This window comes from Eupeodes corollae, chromosome 1 (assembly GCF_945859685.1).
Source record: "Eupeodes corollae chromosome 1, idEupCoro1.1, whole genome shotgun sequence".
Classification (NCBI taxonomy): Eukaryota; Metazoa; Arthropoda; class Insecta; order Diptera; family Syrphidae; genus Eupeodes; species Eupeodes corollae.
Window position 1 is genome coordinate 226,115,486 of NC_079147.1, and position 17,592 is coordinate 226,133,077.

The 17,592-nt window shown below is 34.1% G+C and overlaps 1 protein-coding gene across 4 annotated transcripts in view; it reads left to right on the forward strand.

The window, feature by feature from the left end:
- Positions 1–17,592, forward strand: part of LOC129940292 (apoptosis-stimulating of p53 protein 2) — a 375,436-nt gene that overhangs the window by 117,422 nt on the left and 240,422 nt on the right. The window contains exon 1 of one of the 4 annotated variants that reach the window (XM_056048580.1): positions 4,656–5,591. The exons of 2 other annotated variants lie outside the window; for them this stretch is intronic. The gene's annotated coding sequence lies outside the window, so the exon portion shown is untranslated. Of the gene's footprint in view, positions 1–4,655; positions 5,592–17,592 lie in introns of those variants that run through there. One more of the 4 variants, XM_056048586.1, reaches the window with a different exon arrangement.

Below are 17,592 nucleotides of genomic sequence, written 5' to 3' on the forward strand. Positions count from 1 at the left end.
AAAGACAGTTCTGAGAAAAACGCGTTTAAAGTACCCCATTATGTCTTTTGTTCTATTAGTTGCAGCCCAACCGATTTGGATGGCTGCTCAGCAAAATACTTATTTCTCCGAAAATAATTTGAATTTGGGAAAATCCTCTAGTAGACATATTCTTAAATAGTTAAACTATGAAAATATGAAAAGAAAAAAAAATCGATTTTTTTTAATTTCTAGACCAGAATACCCCCTTAAGCTCGATCAAAGCATTCGTCAAAACTCTTTCGTGGTCTTCCCATATTAGTTGACTTTGGGTTAGTTCTACTTCGCAAACTTCTTCGAGCCAATGAGTGTATTTTTTTTTTCAAAATTACTTTTTTGTCTTTGAACTGCGTTCCGTAGACTTAAAAAATGAGACACCAACGTTTCTTTAATTCTGACAGCACAGTTTCTATTTGCTCAGAAATTAAGTTAGGGTATTCCCTTATAAAATATGGTAGAAGATTTTGAACATCATGACCATTAGTTATAAGTTCAATACACAACACCGAATAAGGAAAATGCATTTAGTCCATTTTAATGTATTGAATTCACTTTTGTTTGTTATAAAATTTTACTTCACTTTTACTTCTTGATTGAACAAAGGGTAAACATTTTCTTAAACATCTTACACAAATGCTCAATAACTCAATGCTGACTTTTTTTTATTAATCCTTTTTATATTTAGATTTAAGTAAGAGATTTTATTCTAATAAGCCAGGTAAAAAAAATTAGAAGGTGTTGTTACCTTTTTTATTCCTGCCTGCCCTACTTTTAGCGAAAAATAAAAAAAAAATAAAGGACTATCGCCAATCCTTTTCTTTATTTTATATTAAGCTCTATCATATAATTTAAAATATCATAAAACCATATTATTTTTCGCGTGTTGTTTTCAAGTAAATTGAGCTCAAAGCTGACAAATTTTACAGGCAGAAATAAATGGTTTTGCAAAAGTCGAAATTCTCAGAACTGGGTCAATGTATTAATTTTGTTTTATTTTTAAAATAAAGTTTGACATTTTTTCTTAAAACAATAGACTTAACCAGTTCATTCTGACAATTAAACCGGAAGAAATCAAACTTTTTGGTAAACACCACCCTCAAAACGGGGTTTTTCGAAATCTGATTCAGTGAAACATTTTTGATCATAACTTTCACATCTGCACGTTTCTGTAACTGATTTTTTTTGTGCTTTAACATGAAAGTATGGAGCATATGCTGGCTTAATTACTTTCTTGGTATATTTTGGCGCTTTTTTTTAATTCAAAAAGTTTACAAAAAACGCATTTTTTCCTAGTACTAAAGCTTCCGACTGCTTATAGAAGGTATCTTTTATAAATAATCAATATTTTTTTTTTTTTATAAAATCAAAAATAGACCACTTAAATGATTTAAGAAGCTAGACAATTTATTTAAAGGAACTTCGGAAAAAAACATCTTAAAATTTTTTGAAAATACGGTTCGTGATTTAAGTAAAATTATTTTTCAACTTTGAGGGCTTGTAAATCAGAACATACAATATATATATTAAAAAATACCTTTAAATCATACGCTTGGGTTATCTACGAGAACTTATACATAATGTTCAAAAGGATAAATATGACTTCTCGCACCACTATGCGTCCCGTCGTCCATATAAATATGGTTCGATTCCTATCGGACTGTCAAATTCATTAATCACAGCTTGGTAGCTTAAACAAGTCTTATTTTCGGACACAAAATTTTCTAATTACACTGAGGATGATTTTTTGATTCGAACCATTGTAATGCTTTTTAAGGACTTTTCTTTTGACTGAGCATTAAGTTATGTCGTTTGTAGAATGCTTAATTCCACAGATAGACGAAGAACCTATAGTCAAAAATGAAATTTCTCAAAATTATACGGCCTTTTGCAGAGACGTACACGGTGTGTTTCGATACTTAAATATATAAAAACAATTTCTGAAAATTTCAACAAAATCGTAGGAAACTAGTTAACAATAAGCTGGATAGAGATCAACTAAACCACTTTATTTTCTTAATTAAACAATGTTAAGTACCTTAAAGAGACGAAAATGATACAATGTTTTTTTTTAAGAATTTTCTGAGTTCAAACATATTTGTCTTGAAATAAGTCCGTGCAGAGATCATAGGTTATATGCCTGCCTGTGCCACCTAAAGATTATTTTCTCATATGTACTGCCTCTTGCGATCAATGGACATATCCCCCAGCAGTAAATCTTGTCATTTAACCGATCCGATCCGACACAAAAATTGTCATTCATTCTTGCCATTAAAATGTTTAATTTTGATATTAGAAAAAGCAAGCATTTAAAAAAATATCAATAGGTATTAATTTTGTCATAAAAATGAAAATGCCAATGACAATGGAAAAAGACAACAGTCAAATGGACGCTACCGTTATGTTTTAGGATATTATCCTTTTTATGAAATTTGTGTTGACCAATTTACACATTTGTGGAAGTATTGTACGTCCTCCATAACTTCTCGAATTTTATCTTTGAGATCTTGAACCTATTTTGAAGCATTGGAGTTGAATTAATCTTTTAAATGTCGCTGCACAACACAACACAATGTATTTCAATTTCGCCAAGCGTAATCCAGCCTCATTTTCAAATACAAAACTTTAAAACTCACTCATCACTGAGGATGATTTTTGATGAAAATTCGGATGTTTACCTTTAATATATTTATTTGCTTTGATATATTATAATTCATTTTGTAGTTTTTAAGCTAGGGGGAATTTGACACCTGTCAAACTCAACTGTCATTTGAAGTGTCAAACCCTATATTAGTTAAATACTTGAAATTTATGACAATGGATCGCTTAAAAATCTAACACTCCATTAAAATTTACTTAAAATATCTACAAAATTAGTGATTTAAACGTATGCATCGTCATAATTAAACGACTGCGCAAGCAATCAGTACAATTTTGAAACAAAATTCAAAATAATAGAAAAATTGCTGATTTAGTAGATTTATTCATTATAGTAATGCACCCTCTTACCCTACTTGTCGAAGAAGACCGACATCACCCAGCATTAGACCTATCCTTAAATTTAAATGTATGTAATGTTCTTAATTGCTTCAAAGAAAATTTTGAATTTAACTTTAAAAAATGCATACTTAATGAACTTTTCAACCTTTTATGTAATGTTAACTGGAATCATTTGTTTGAGAAGTGTCACATTAATGCTATGTGCTCTAAATTCTACTATATTTTCTCTAACTTTTTTTTTGTGAGACCACACCATTGGAAAAACCGCGCAATATTTCTAAATTTCCCCCATGGTTTGACTCTTGCCTAAAAAACTTAAAAAATAAAAGAAACAAGGCCTGCATTAAATATTAAACAACAAAAGCTGATAATGACTAGGTAATTATGCAATGAGCTAAGAAATATGTTTATTGACTATTCTGATATTCTTTATAATGACTTAATTTTAAATACTGAAACCGACATTGAAAACAACCAAAAAAACTTTTGAAGCTATGTTAATAGTGAGAGAAATACTGACGGGTTTCCAAACTGCATGTCTTTCAACAACTAACTTAGCCATGACTCTGAAAAAATTTTGTAATCATGCTTTTAATTATTGTGGTTCCAGCAAGACGTGAAAGTTAACAAAACTCGGACAGTTCTTGTTTTATATTATTAATGATAATATAATATGCGTTTCCATACTGTAACATTTTTTTCGGCGAGACTACACAAAAACCGCGCTTAAGAGCATAATTCTTAAACTCAGCCTGTATTTAAAACCAACTTTACTTACTTTATGCCGCACCAAATGTGTCAAAAACTGGATGAAAATTATCTCCGAGGCTACCATTTATATTATGTTGTTTTTGACACTTAAGGTCAGCCTTTACTTTAAATTAAAATTCAATTTTCATGAAAAATCTAACACCATCTGTATTTTATGGTGCTTTAATATCTCAACCGAAAAAAGAATGACCCTTTTTAACTAAAGTAGAGAGACATACTTAACTTACCAAATCATTTATTTCCCCTTTTTTTGGTGAAGGTGAAAAATTAATTAAACAAAAAGAGCTCTATATTTTGAATCTGTCAATTTTGTAACGGACAACCTAACATTTTCTTTTACTAAAAACTATTTTATTATTTACCACTTTAGATATTTTTTGAATAAATTTAAAAATGAATCCAAATTTTGTACACACTATAGTTTTCTCCTTTTGAGAAATAAATAGACTTTAATTAATTTTATGTTAAGAAAAAACGAGACTTGTTTGTCAGATAAATGCGGGGAATTTAGTGAATAACTTCTTAAATTTCTCTTAAAAATCGGGGTATTTGATTGACAGCTAAGAAATGAGAATTGAGAAAGAACTGTGAATGAAAACTGAGAAAGAGAATGAGAACTGTTGAAGAAGGTGAAAAAATTACTCTTTACGACTCTGTGGTGAATTTGAGTTGGTAAATTTAAGTCAATCTTAAAGGAATGTGACCAATTTAGTACCAAAAACCAAACCAAGTGCCGCCTCAGTGTAAAACAGATGGTATTTTACTGACTGGTTTCATTTTTCCCCGTTCACCACCATTTGTCATTCACTTCACTCATCCACTCACTCACTCATTCAGTTTCAGTTACGAATTGAACCTCGAAGTGTAACGACGTAGCGGCGCAGTGTTGTTTGTTTGTACAAAAATACAATTGAAATATCTTCTCGTGTTCTTCTCGTTGTCTGCCGCTATAGCCGCCCGTAGTCGTTGCCGTGTCGTAGCCGTCGTTGTCGTCGTCTGTCAAAAGTTACCATGTTGCGACATAGTCGCAGTAACAGTCGCAAAGTGTTGTAAAAGAGTGTCTATCTTAAAGTTTCATTCATGGGTATAATGTTGTCCAAAACAAGTTTTTCTTTGCATTTTTCACTATAGTTGTACTTGTACATATACCTGCATACAAACATATGTAGACATAGCCGAAAGTTGCATGCACATGAGTTCGCATGTGAACGTGGGGTTAAAGATTTGAAATTTAGAAACACGAAAAACAGGAGCAACAAATATAAAATAAATACCCATCCGGAATGTTGGTTCAAATGTAAAATTCAACTTCTCGTATTTTTAATTTTTTTTTTGGAAATCTGGAAAACCTTGAAGTTAATGCTTTTTGTTATTTGTATACCTTGAGATGCCTCATTGATAACGAGGCTGCATTAAATTAAATAAGGTCGCGAGTATTTCGATTCGGATTCTCCCCCAAATAAAATATGTCCCTGCATAAAATCTTTGTATAACTTCAAAGTGAATCTACAAAAAGTGGTGCATGTTCCTTGAACAAGGAAAATTTAAGTGAAAATAAAAATATAAATAAATTCGTATAATTTATTTCAGAAAGTGAGTGTGTCCTTCGACGAGAGAAAATCGAATTTAAATAAAGATGGATATACTTATTACTCAACCCTGAACTTTCAAGGAAGAATTCCGTATTCGTATTCGTATCCTTACTGCGTCAAATGCAATTGCATCTGATTTTAGATTTGGAGAAGTTCAAACTCATATCGTCATCTTCCGTCGTCATCTAAAGGACAAAAAGGATAAATTAAAAAGTTAGTTATTTTCTTTATTTATTTATTTTTATTTGTTTACAAAAATTGATATTACAAATTCAAAATGCTGTACAGGCCACACTGTAGAACTTATTTATTTATTTATTTTTATTAAAGAACGAAACCTATGTACATTTTTAGTAAAAATTTAACGATAGAAGAAATTATATATGATAGCTACCTACCCTAACAAAATATTAATGTGGGTAGGGTGCGGGTGGAGCGAATTCAATAAGTCGCGTTTGTAGACGTTCTTGGAATGTTAATATGCTCCAAGGGTTTGTGCCCCAAAAAGGCTGAAAAAATGTTGTGTTTGTCAAAGCGATTTTTATCTCTGTGTTTTGTTTTAGGTCCATAAATTGTTTTTTTATTTTTCCGATAGGGATTTTTCCATATTTTTGTATTTTATCCTAATTTAGGCGCATCAGCTGTCACTTTGTATACTCTTATGGGAGACTTTTTGTGCTTGGATTGAAAATGATAAAAATAGCGGTGTTTCTTCGGGATTTCATATATACAAAGTACAAAATTGTCAAAAAAAGATCCGCAGTAGTACGGTTTTCGTATTTAAAAATAGAGAGAATTGAATAGTTATCAAAATAATTTAAAAAAATATTTTGAGAAATTTAGATCAAATTTACTTAAACTTAGTAAAATGGACAATTTTAAAGTGGATATGTTATGATATGTTCCATTTTGTAAATAAAATTTTTGAATTAAATAAGATCTGAAGGAAAGGGGTTGTTCGTAGATTATGGTCTAACTATGGTTAGATCTTTGCGTGCAACAGATGGCGTTACTTTTGTTGACACTTACTATTTGCAAAATAAATAAGATCTATTACAGCTTATATATATTTCTGTACAATTGAAAAACTTCGTCGATTCAGCTTTCAAAACAAAATTGTATTTTTTTTAACTTCCCATAGGAAGTTATTGTAATGGGTCCGATTTGTCAAATTGAAAGTTTTTTACATTTCTCGAGGTTTCAATTTCAAGGTCCCTAGAGTCGAAATAAAAGATTTTTAGAAAGATGTCTGTGTGTGCGTGTGTACGTACGTTCGTACGTCCGTACGTTCGCGACGCTTTTTTCGTCGTCCATAGCTCAAGAACCAGAAGAGATATCGACTTCAAATAAATTTTATTATACAGATAATAAAGCAGAAAGATGCAGAATGTTTTCAACTCGAAAATTTTACGAATACAAAATGATTTAAGCTCCAAAACAATTTTGTACAACGAAAAAACGTTATAAAAAATAAAAACCTAAAAAAACATCACTTTAATTTCGTAAAAATTGAATTTCGACTCAAATATCTTTTGAAAAACTTGAGATTGTGGCTTCAAATTTACTTTATCTTATAAGAAATATTTAGAAATTATTTTTTACATTGGGAAAAATTCTGAGAAAAATTAAATTGACATTTTTCTTACAAAAAATAAAAACTTAAAAGAAAATTTAAAAAAAGTTGGTAAAAATTGATCTTCGACTCAACTATCTTTTCGAAACTTTGATATATTGGCTTCCAACTACTTTTCACTTACAAAAAATATTTGTTTCAACATTCACTGTAATTTTGAGAAAAATCTAATTGATAGTTTTGTTACAAAAAAAAAAACGTCACAGAAAAATAATACTAAAACTTTATATGAAAAATTCAGACTTTTAAGCAAGACAAATCGACAGACTGGATGGGAAGTTATCAGTGTGGGTCGCATCCCAGCCTCTTTTTTTATCTTTTTCTTTAGTTGAAGACTTGTCCCGAAACTTTGAGGGTTTTATTCTAACAAGTGTTGAAAACTCGCATTTCTTGCTTATGTTGCTAGTTCAAAAACGCATTTTTAAGGAGAAATTTCAACTCGATACTAAATGCAGCGTTTTTCTTCACTTAACGTCCCTTCTTTCTAGGGTCATGAAAACGCGGATAAATTATCAGCTTAAGAAATATCTTGAGGAACGGAAGCTTCTTAATGACCACTAGTGATCTCATGGTTCACCACACCGAACAGTGGAACAAATCTTTACTTGATATTTCAAAGGCATTTGATAAAGTCTGGCATAAAGCTCTCTTACGGGAAATTAGTGCTTTTGGTATAGACGACTTTCTTCTTCGTTGGATAAGACATTATTAAAAAGTTGTTTTGGAAGGATTCAAGTCTGAAACTCATAAAATAAATGCTGGTGTGCCCCAGGGCTCCGTTTTGTCACCGACCCTTTTCCTTATTTTTATAAATGATCTCCTATCTGCTTCTTCTAATCCAATACATTGTTTCGCTGACGATAGCACTCTCAGCTTTTCATATTCGTTTTCAGACTCACAACCCTTCTCTTCAGATGTGGAACTGGAACGACAAAATATGATAAGCTCATAAAGTTTAGATCTACACAGCATTGTGAAATGAGGAATAAAAATCGTGTGGAATTGAATGCTGACTTGTATCGTTAAATCCAGATAAACCCTCCTTGGCACTATCGAAAAGTGGCATTTGGAGCAATGAAACTGAAAATCTCGGCATCCTCGGAATGTGCACCACCATCCACCTTTTGAGGAGCGTCACATATGCGATGTTGCTAAAAATGCCGCAAGATGTCTAGGTTTTTTGAGACGTTGCAAGAATTTTTTCTCTCCGTCTGATCTGGCTACAATCTACATAACCTATATACGTCCGAAACTTGAATATAACTCTCATCTCTGGGCTTAGTTAACCCTCTTGGCCAGTATTCAAAAAAGAGCTCTTAAAATTATTGGTGACATTAACATCATCAACTCGTTTACGTCACTCGAACATCAACGCAAGGTTTCTTGCCTCAACCTTTTTTACCGTTATTTTAACGGACTATGCTCTAGTGAAATAGTCAGTTGCATTTCTCCCCTTAAACAATTTAACGATAATACCCGCGCTTCTAGGAATGCCCATCAGTTAACCCTTGTGCCGAACTTCGGCCTTACTATGAAGCACTGAGATTCATCATTTAGCCGTCGAATGTGGAACGCCTTGCCACGATCTATCTTTCCCTGTCATTGCATTGTTCAGAAATTTACACCGACACCTCCTATCCAACCCTTTCCTCTTTTCCACATGCTCCCACTGTGTTTTTGGCATATTATAGGTATTCGCTAATTATAAAAAAAGATAATGTTTTTAATCCTTTCGCGTTTTTTTTTCGCGTTAGTTTGGTTGTGGATTAAACATGACATCTCAAAAAGAGTAGCAAATAGTAAAAGGCGTAAGCTTTCACTTTCAAGTGAAATGCTAATCAATAAACTACGTATCATACTCTACGAACATGCTTATGAGATACACAAGAGTTTTCAATTGTACCAAAATGTATATTCGAGACTTGAAGAAACGTCAAAATTCAATCCGAAGGTGGATTCTAGTACTTTTATTTGTATCTATAGTGAAAACTTTGTTTTTGTAATACATGTAAAATCATACTTTAAATTAAATAAATTAGGTGGCGCAACAGTCAATGAAGAACCAGGGCCTAGTGACTTACAACTCTCAACCATTTCTGTGTGCGAATAATGTTGTCAGAGATGGAAGGGACCTACAGTTTTAAGCCGAATCTGAACGGCTATTTTGAGAAAGCACTTTTTCATGACAAGAGTTACTCTTTGACAATTAATAATGTCAATTCCTAGCAAGAGGCAGTACCAGTGAAAAGTTAGGTGGCACAGGCAGGGATTGAACCCAAGACCCTTACCAAAAAACCCACATTATATTAGAAGAAATTGTAACATGGTTGTCAAATTTATAAATAGATAGGTGCTTAGCTCTGAGGGTGTATTGTTAGTAATGGAATTACTCCTCTTCAATAAGTTATTCTATAAAAATATGCCCTCAATATACTCATGTGTGGAATATTTCCATTTAATGGATATGTGTACCTTACTTAACTACTTAACTTTTTGTTTATTCTATTTCTTAAATGATGGATGACAAGTTTGATGTGTGCCTTTGGATGGTAGTTTGAGGACTGGTCGAAACATATTACGAGTTTCATAAAGACTTATTTCTACTTCAATCAAATTTTAGATCGTGTTTATTTTAGAAGTCGAAATAAAGATACCAACTACCAAGGTAAAGATATTAAGGTTTTTTTCTTAAATTAAAGCAAATCTTTTCTGTAAAGGCTGAATACAGGGTACACCACCTAGTTGAGTTTAATTAAAGGTTATTTTGGTATTTAAAGCTGTTTCCCATCACATCTCCGCTTAGCATAATGAGTCTCTTTGTACTTGAACATACTCTGAAAATTTTGTGTAGTCCAAACAATGGGTTTTGTGAATAAGGTTAAGTTTTCTTGTGATTTAAAACAACCTTTAGCTAGAAAATAAGATCCGAATTATGTGGTTAATAGTAACTTAAGTTATAGAATATTGTAGTTAAAGCTGCAATAGAGCGTGAGAAGGTGGACTGACCTCTAAACAGATGATAAGCATATTTTTAAAATATCTGAGTAAACCTGGATTTCCCATTCGGTGTAGGACAAGATGTTGGATGTTGCAGAAGTTATAGAAGAGATTCATATTCATATAGGATTTCCGTCCAGTCGTAAAAAAATTAAGCAGAAAAGGCAAACTTTTGAAGAAAAAATTCGAGTTTTTCAATAAGAGCACTATGAAAGTTTTCTTTATATAAACAAATACGGTTTTGGATATCAATGAAATTCTTTATTCCTGTGTAAGTACGTTCGATGACATTATGTATGGAACTGGATTTTTTTACGGTCACGTTTGCTGGACCCAATTTTCGACGGTTTTCAATCATAAATCGGCCGACATTGCTACAATTTCACGTTCGATCTTCGTATGAAGTTCATAAATTGTCGATGGCTTATTTGCATAGACCAAAGACTTGCCGTAGACCCACAGAAAAATTGGCTAACGGCTTCAAATCGCACGAACGAGGCGGTCAAGTGACTTGACCATTTCCTGAGATAAATAACACGTTATCAAGCTTGGTTTCCAAGAAATGGATTTTGACATTCGGTGTGGGGCTTTTGGAGTCGTTCTGTTGGAACCAAGAGTCCTCCTAGTCCATATCAATTGGGACCAAAAATATTCGGTTATCATTGAACGATAGCGATCCGGTCGGTCTTGATCATCACGGAAGAAGTACGGCCCAATGATGCAATGATGACTGATAGAGTACGTGTGGATTGCTGCTCGACCAATACCGCCTATTTTGTTTATTGACGAAGCCATTCAGCCAGAAATGAGTTCTCATTGTTGAAGATGATTTTTCGATGAAAATCCAAATCATTTTCAACTTGTTGCTCAGCCGAATTCACGAACGGTTCTGATGATCAAGTTGCTTTAGTTCTTGCGTCAATTTTTTCTTGTAAGATTGTAGGGTTAAGATCTTTTCGAAAATTTTGCACAACGACGTCACAGAGATGCCCAACGCTTGAGAACGACGTGTGAGCGATACATTTTTGCTTTCTGCAACTGAAGCCTCAGCGACAGCAATATTCGCGACACTACGAGCTTTCTTTGTCTCACTGGCACGGAAACATTTTGTACTGTGTCTGTGGATTCAAATTTTTGTGGACTCAATTTTGGATCTGCTAGGATGATTATGACGACCGTAAATTGAACGTTGAGTCCAATGACTGCGAATTTCGGTAGTAAATGAAATGGCAAACCTTACTGAAGAGAAATGTCAAAAGAGCGGCAAGAAGCATGTCGTGGTTTGGTGTCCCTGTCGCTCTACTTTGGTAGCCTTGAAATCCCTGTAGTTATAGTCAGTATTGAGAAAATTTTAATTATCAAAATAGTTTTATCTGAGCTACCTATTCGAAAAAAGCTAGTACAAAATTGCAAGCTCAAAGGAACAGCATTAAAATGGTCAATATCCGCACCAAACTTGAATCTTAACAGTCTATCTAGAAGGCTTTAGTTCGGTGAGGAGTTAACATATGTATATAGCTAAACGACAAGAAATAAAGAATAACAAGAAATGTCTTCGTCCAAAAATAGCTGTAGCTTTTATCTTATTCACAAGGCTCAGTGCGTTTTCTGAAATTAAATTTTGTCCGATATACAGCGCCGATTTTTGAGATAAGTTATGTGTTGTATTTTAACTTATCCTTAAAAACATCATATGTGGTTGCCTTTACCTTTTTTCAAGAGGTATATTTTGTTTGAGCAGCAGGAAGATAAAAAGGGTTTAGTATAATTGGAGTCTAAAAATATACCTTCGACTCAGGTGCGTTTTCCTGTAAACCTGTGAGAATTCTGCGTTTCCATTTCGTATCTTGAATTTCAAGAGCAAATTCTCGTGTTCCATTTTAAATAGTTGAGTGATTTGATTGCACTTATCAACCTTCTGATTTGTCTTTCCATGACGATACCCATGACCATGACCACAATCCCTCTTTGGAACATTGACACATTCGTGAAACTTGAATAAAATATGAAAATATGTTCGATCAATAATAGCAATCATTTGTGTATTGGATAATGTTTGAATTATTTCCACACGACCGATGATGTGGCGGTAAAAGGTTCAATAATAATAAATAATAGCTCCCTCATCCAACAAACAAACAAAAAAAAGGACTTGGTCAGTTCGAAAAGCAACGAGATTTGAAACCAACAACAAAGCGTTACCAGTACCAGAATTTTTGAGTTGATTTCAATTCGATTTTGTTCGTCGTCGGCGTCAAACTTAATGCGGAAGTAATTTATGTGCAGTGAAATCGAGGCTTAGTTTGTCGGCATTGTGAGGAAATCTTTGGTCAAATTCAATGTTAGCATTCTTTAATCGGCTTAGTTCTTTTAATGTTTTTTTTGGGGCATTTTAAAGGTTTGGGAAAATGTTTTGAAGTTTTTTTTACTTACCTACCTTAAAATACAATTTCATTCTTTGAAACGATAATGGTTTATTTTTTACGAGTGTTATCCTAAAAATTTGATGACTTTCTGTTTTCAAATATTCAAAATCTTAAATAGTGATGGATTATATTATGAAACTATTAATTTGGTTAAGTCTACTGAATTTTTGAATCCCTTAAAGAAAACTATGGGCCTAAGTTCAAAATTGAGAATTTTATATCGATACTTAATGATGTTTATGTTCGTTTTTGGTATTCTGCCATTAAAAAAAAATAGCCGATTAAGGCTTTGCCAGCCTTGTAAATACCTTTTATTTCCAATGGTTGTCTGATTTTTATTACCGAGTTCTTAATTTGTTTTGAATTTTATTTTATGTAATGTTTACACACATTAATGTGTAGTTTTAATTTAGATTCCATTTCACTTATGTGATGAAGGTCTTGATATGCCAAACTTGAAGGTTTTATAACTAGTTTTTCGTCGTTCTTTTAATTATTTAAGTAGCTGATAAAAATTCTTTTGTAAGTTCTTGAGTTGAAGTTGAAGTTTATTTACCTTCATTTGAATAAGTCTTAATTAAGACTCTGTAAAAATGTTAAATAAATGTGTGTGGTCTTAGCTCGTAGAAGATTGAAAGCTACGCTAAGTAAGATTTGTGATATTTTCAAATTAGTTAGGTTTTTGATAAGTATGTATGTAAATTCTTTTCGTATTTTTGTTAGAGGTTCCTATTTGGAAAGAATACTGACAGTAAATGTAACTTTTTTAAAATGAAATGATTTTATCGTCTAAAAGTTAACAGATCAGTAAAAATGTTAATGAATGAAGTTTATTATTTCTGATATGCAATTGTTTAGAATTATTTGGTGAGAAAAATTAGTGTTTATTAAAAATAAGTTGAGCCTTTACGATAAGATTTTTTTTTGAACACACAGGGTTTTCCAACAAGAGGTTTTTTTATTGATGTTTGTTACAATGCAAAATAGAAGGTATGCCATTGATATTAGAAAACGATGTCAGCTGGATGGTGACATTTCTGATCTTTCTTGAGATATGATTGTAGAAAACCAGGATTAGCTTCCCTGGTTTTGAAATAGGTGTTAAAAAATAATTACTATAATAAAAGATAACAAATTGAAAAACTTTTGAACTAGAGGTAGACAAACGATCTACGTGATGCAGCCATTTTAGTCTTTGGACCCTTTTCGTTCTTGCTAAGTCTTCTTCGCTATACAGCCCGTACAGCTCGCCGTTATATCTTCTCCTCCACTCCACTTCGATGCATACGGGACCGTAGATCACACGGAGAACTTTTCTCTTAAAACGACCCAAGGTGCTTGCATCCGCTTTGGTCATAATCCATGCTTTTGCACCATAAAGCAGGACGGAGATGTTGAGGGTCTTATAGGGCCTAACTACTCAATTGCTTTTTTAGTCCAAAAACACAGCGCAGTTATTCTTCGTTTGACCTCAGCGCTGGTGTTGTTTTCTGTGTTCATAGTGGAGCTAGGTAGACGAAGTCCTTTACTATCTCAACGTTACGGTGTTTTAGATCCTTTCTTGATGACTGCTTGTTCTTTTTTTTTGCCTTTATTAACCGTTAAATCCATTTTGTCCGCTTTTGCCTCAATACTTACAGGAGCACTGTTGACATCTCGCTGTGTTCTTTGGATTAAGTCAATGTCATCAGAATATGCCAATAATTGGACAGACTTTTGAAGAAAAGTGTCTCTAATGTTGACGTAGGAGCTCTGCATTTTAAGTACGATGTTAAAGAAATCGATCGCATCTTCTTCTTCTTCGTTTCCGGCTGCTAGTAGCAGCATTTTAACACCTCCTGGAGCATAGGGTGGCAACCAGTTCCTTCCATCTCTCTCTATTCCTTGCACGATACGTCTCCAAGTTTTGGGACCGAGCTTGCTTCACGACAGATGATTTCCATGTTTCTCTAGGCTTCTACCTTGAGGATTCCGTTGAAAGCACTGCTTTGCTATCCTCTCGTCCGGCTTCCTCAATGTATGGCCAATCCAGCGCCACTTTCTCTGCGCGATGTCAACATCCACTTTTGTTTGCTCAGACGTGAGCCACAGTTCATCCTTAGATATGGTTTGTGGCCACGGATGTTCAGGATGTAACGTAGACAGCGGTTGACAGAAGTTTGCAACCTTCACGAGATGTCAACAGATCACTTCCACTTTTCGCAGACATATAGCAGCACAGATCTTACGTTCGACTTAAACAATTTTAAATTGCTATGGAGCGCTATTTTCCTGGAGTTCCATACTTTAGAAAGCATTCCGAATGCACTACGGGCTTTATTTATTCTATTGGTGGCATCCAGGTCCGTTCCACCAACGAGTGCCAAATAGCTTCCCAGATAGTTGAACTGGGTGACGTCTTCTACTGCCACTTGTCTCACAATAACCTCTCGTCTTAGTCTTACTGGCATTAATCCTTAACCCAGCCACCTCCCCATTTTGTTGAAGAGAAGGGCACATTTGGCTGAGGTCCATTGGATACCCAGTCTCTCGTGTTCACCCACCGAAGCAGTCGAAACATCATCAATACCCTGTCTTAGTCCCTGTCGCACGAAACACCTTGCGTTGTTATAAGACTCTTTTATTATAGCAACATTTTTATCAGGCATGCCTCTAGCAACAAGCGATCTTCAGACAACATAATGACTAACGCGATCGAAGGCCTTTTAAAAACCGGCGAACATGGGGTAATGCGGCTCTTGGTACTCGGACGATAGTTCAAGAATAATTCAAGCGATCTTCAGATAACATAACGACTAACGCGATTGAAGGCCTTTTCAAAATCGACGAACATGAGGTAAAGCGACGATTGGTACTCCGACGATTGTTCAAGAATAATTTGCAAGGTGTTAATGTGGTCGACACATGGTCGACAACTGCGAAATCCCGCTTGATGCCTCTTGAGCGTAGACTCGATCTTAGATTAAATTCTCTCGAAAATGATGGTTGCCATTAAATTTGGAAATACGGACAGCATGGTGATTCCACGCCAGTTCTTAAGATCACCTTTTGTTGGTAGCTTGACGATTACCCTGTCCTTCCATTCCTTGGGAAAGTTTTCGTTTTCCAAAACAGAATTAACAAGTGGCAACAAAATACCGGCAGCCAAGTCGGGGTCTGCTTTGAGGAATTCAGCAGGTATGCCATCCAAACCAGCTGCTTTGTTGTCCCTTAAAAGATGTATCGTGGTTCTTATTTCCGTGCATGTCGGGGGGTCAATATTATTGCTTCTGGTAGATCTACGTATGTCCGAAAATGATGATTTGCATTTGCATTCAGAAGTGCTCCTTCCATTTCCTCAATTGATCGAAAAGACTACCGTTCGTGTCAAGAACAGGATGGTTGACAATATTTTGTTGGCTGACAAGAAATTAAGTGGTTTTGTACATCATCCTCGAGTTACCTCTTCTTTCAGCTTCCTCAGCGCTTTCTGCCAATATATCTGGCCCTCCTATCGTGTCTTACACACCTCTGCACTACCTTTTGAGCAACTTTATACTCACTTTGCAAAACCGTTTTCTGATGAGCATGAGTTGTGTTATTTTGTCCCAGGTGTCTTGGGATATCCACAAATCCTTCTCTCTAGATTTCCTCGGTACCGTTTCAGATCCAGGTTCAATAAAAACTCTTTTTACCGTGCTCCACAATGAGAACATTTGCGTTTCAAGACATTGCAAAATCAAGACAAGTATTTGGGTCAATAAAAGCGATTGTATTACATTTTTGTCTGGTTGCCGTGTCTGTACGTCTCCGGATAGCAGCTGTTCGCAGTCGAATTGTCGCTAATAGCAGATGATGGTCGCTTTCTGCATCTGCACGTCTCTCGCTCCTCACATCGCATAGTGATTTCCTCCATCGTTGTTGTATTATAAAATGGTCGATTTGGTTTTTCGACCATCGAGGGATACCCAGGTAACTTTGTGGAAAGTCTTATGTGGGAAAAGGGTCTCACCTACCACCAGTTGATGGGAATTACAAAATTCGACAAGCATATCCCCATTGTCATTTCGTTTACCTATGTCCTGTCTACTCATAACTCGCTCAAGGCCTGTGTTATCCGAGCCAACTTTATCATTGAGGTCCACCTCAATGTAGACCGAGTTCAGTTGAGCGTAGAATGAGCTTTTGATTTTTTTGAGTTCTTTCCAAGATCTGCCGTAATGTGAATATTTGATCGACTGTGGACTTTTCTGGTCTAAAACCACATTGATAAGGACCTATCAGGTTGTTAACGATGAGCTTTAGACGTTCACATATTACGTCAGAGAAGATTTTGAAAGCGATGTTAAGTGCAGTTTATAGGGTCTTCTTTTTTCCAATTAAATGGAGAAATAACCGGTTAAAAAATTTAAGTTCGGGGTTCTGATTTCACGCAGCTTATGCAGCCTCGGGAAGATATTAAGGACAAATATTGAAGATTCGGAAAAGTATTTAGCTTCCTTAACCATAACCTATTCATATTTCCTTCCTTCCTTCTATTAAAGTCTGACATGTTAAAAACAACTTAAGTACACGTTCCCGAACTCTATCGCTCTTAACTATAACACAGTGTCACGTAACTTTTTCCTATAAAGGTCATTTGGTTTTGATATATGTATATGTATAGAAATATCCTTATTCTATAGCATCATGATGGTAAGGTTTGAATTTCTGAAATAGACAAAAAAAACTTTAATAATTCCTTAGGAATATTTCCTCTATTTGTCTTAACATTTAGGTACTGATGGTCCTTGGGAAATGTGTGTTTAATAAGTAAATAAAAAAATAAAATACATATATACATAAAAAAAAAACAATACTTTTTGCCAATATAACTTAAATTTTCTCTCCATACTCGGTTTTCGTTTAAAACTTAAAGAACCTTTAAAATTTTTCGAAATAAAATAAGTCTTAAAGTGTTTATATTTTTATTCATTTCGATGAACTTTTTAACCCTCGTATCTGGAAAGTTTCAGATATCCTAAGAAAGTAGAATATATCTATGTACGTATTTATGTTTTTATATATCAAAAAGTTTGTTTGTAAATTTGAACCATTTACGTAAGGGGTAAATATTTTTTGTTTGCTCTTAAATGATTTAAAAATGAAAAGCTGTTGGATTTTCGAAACAGAAAGATAT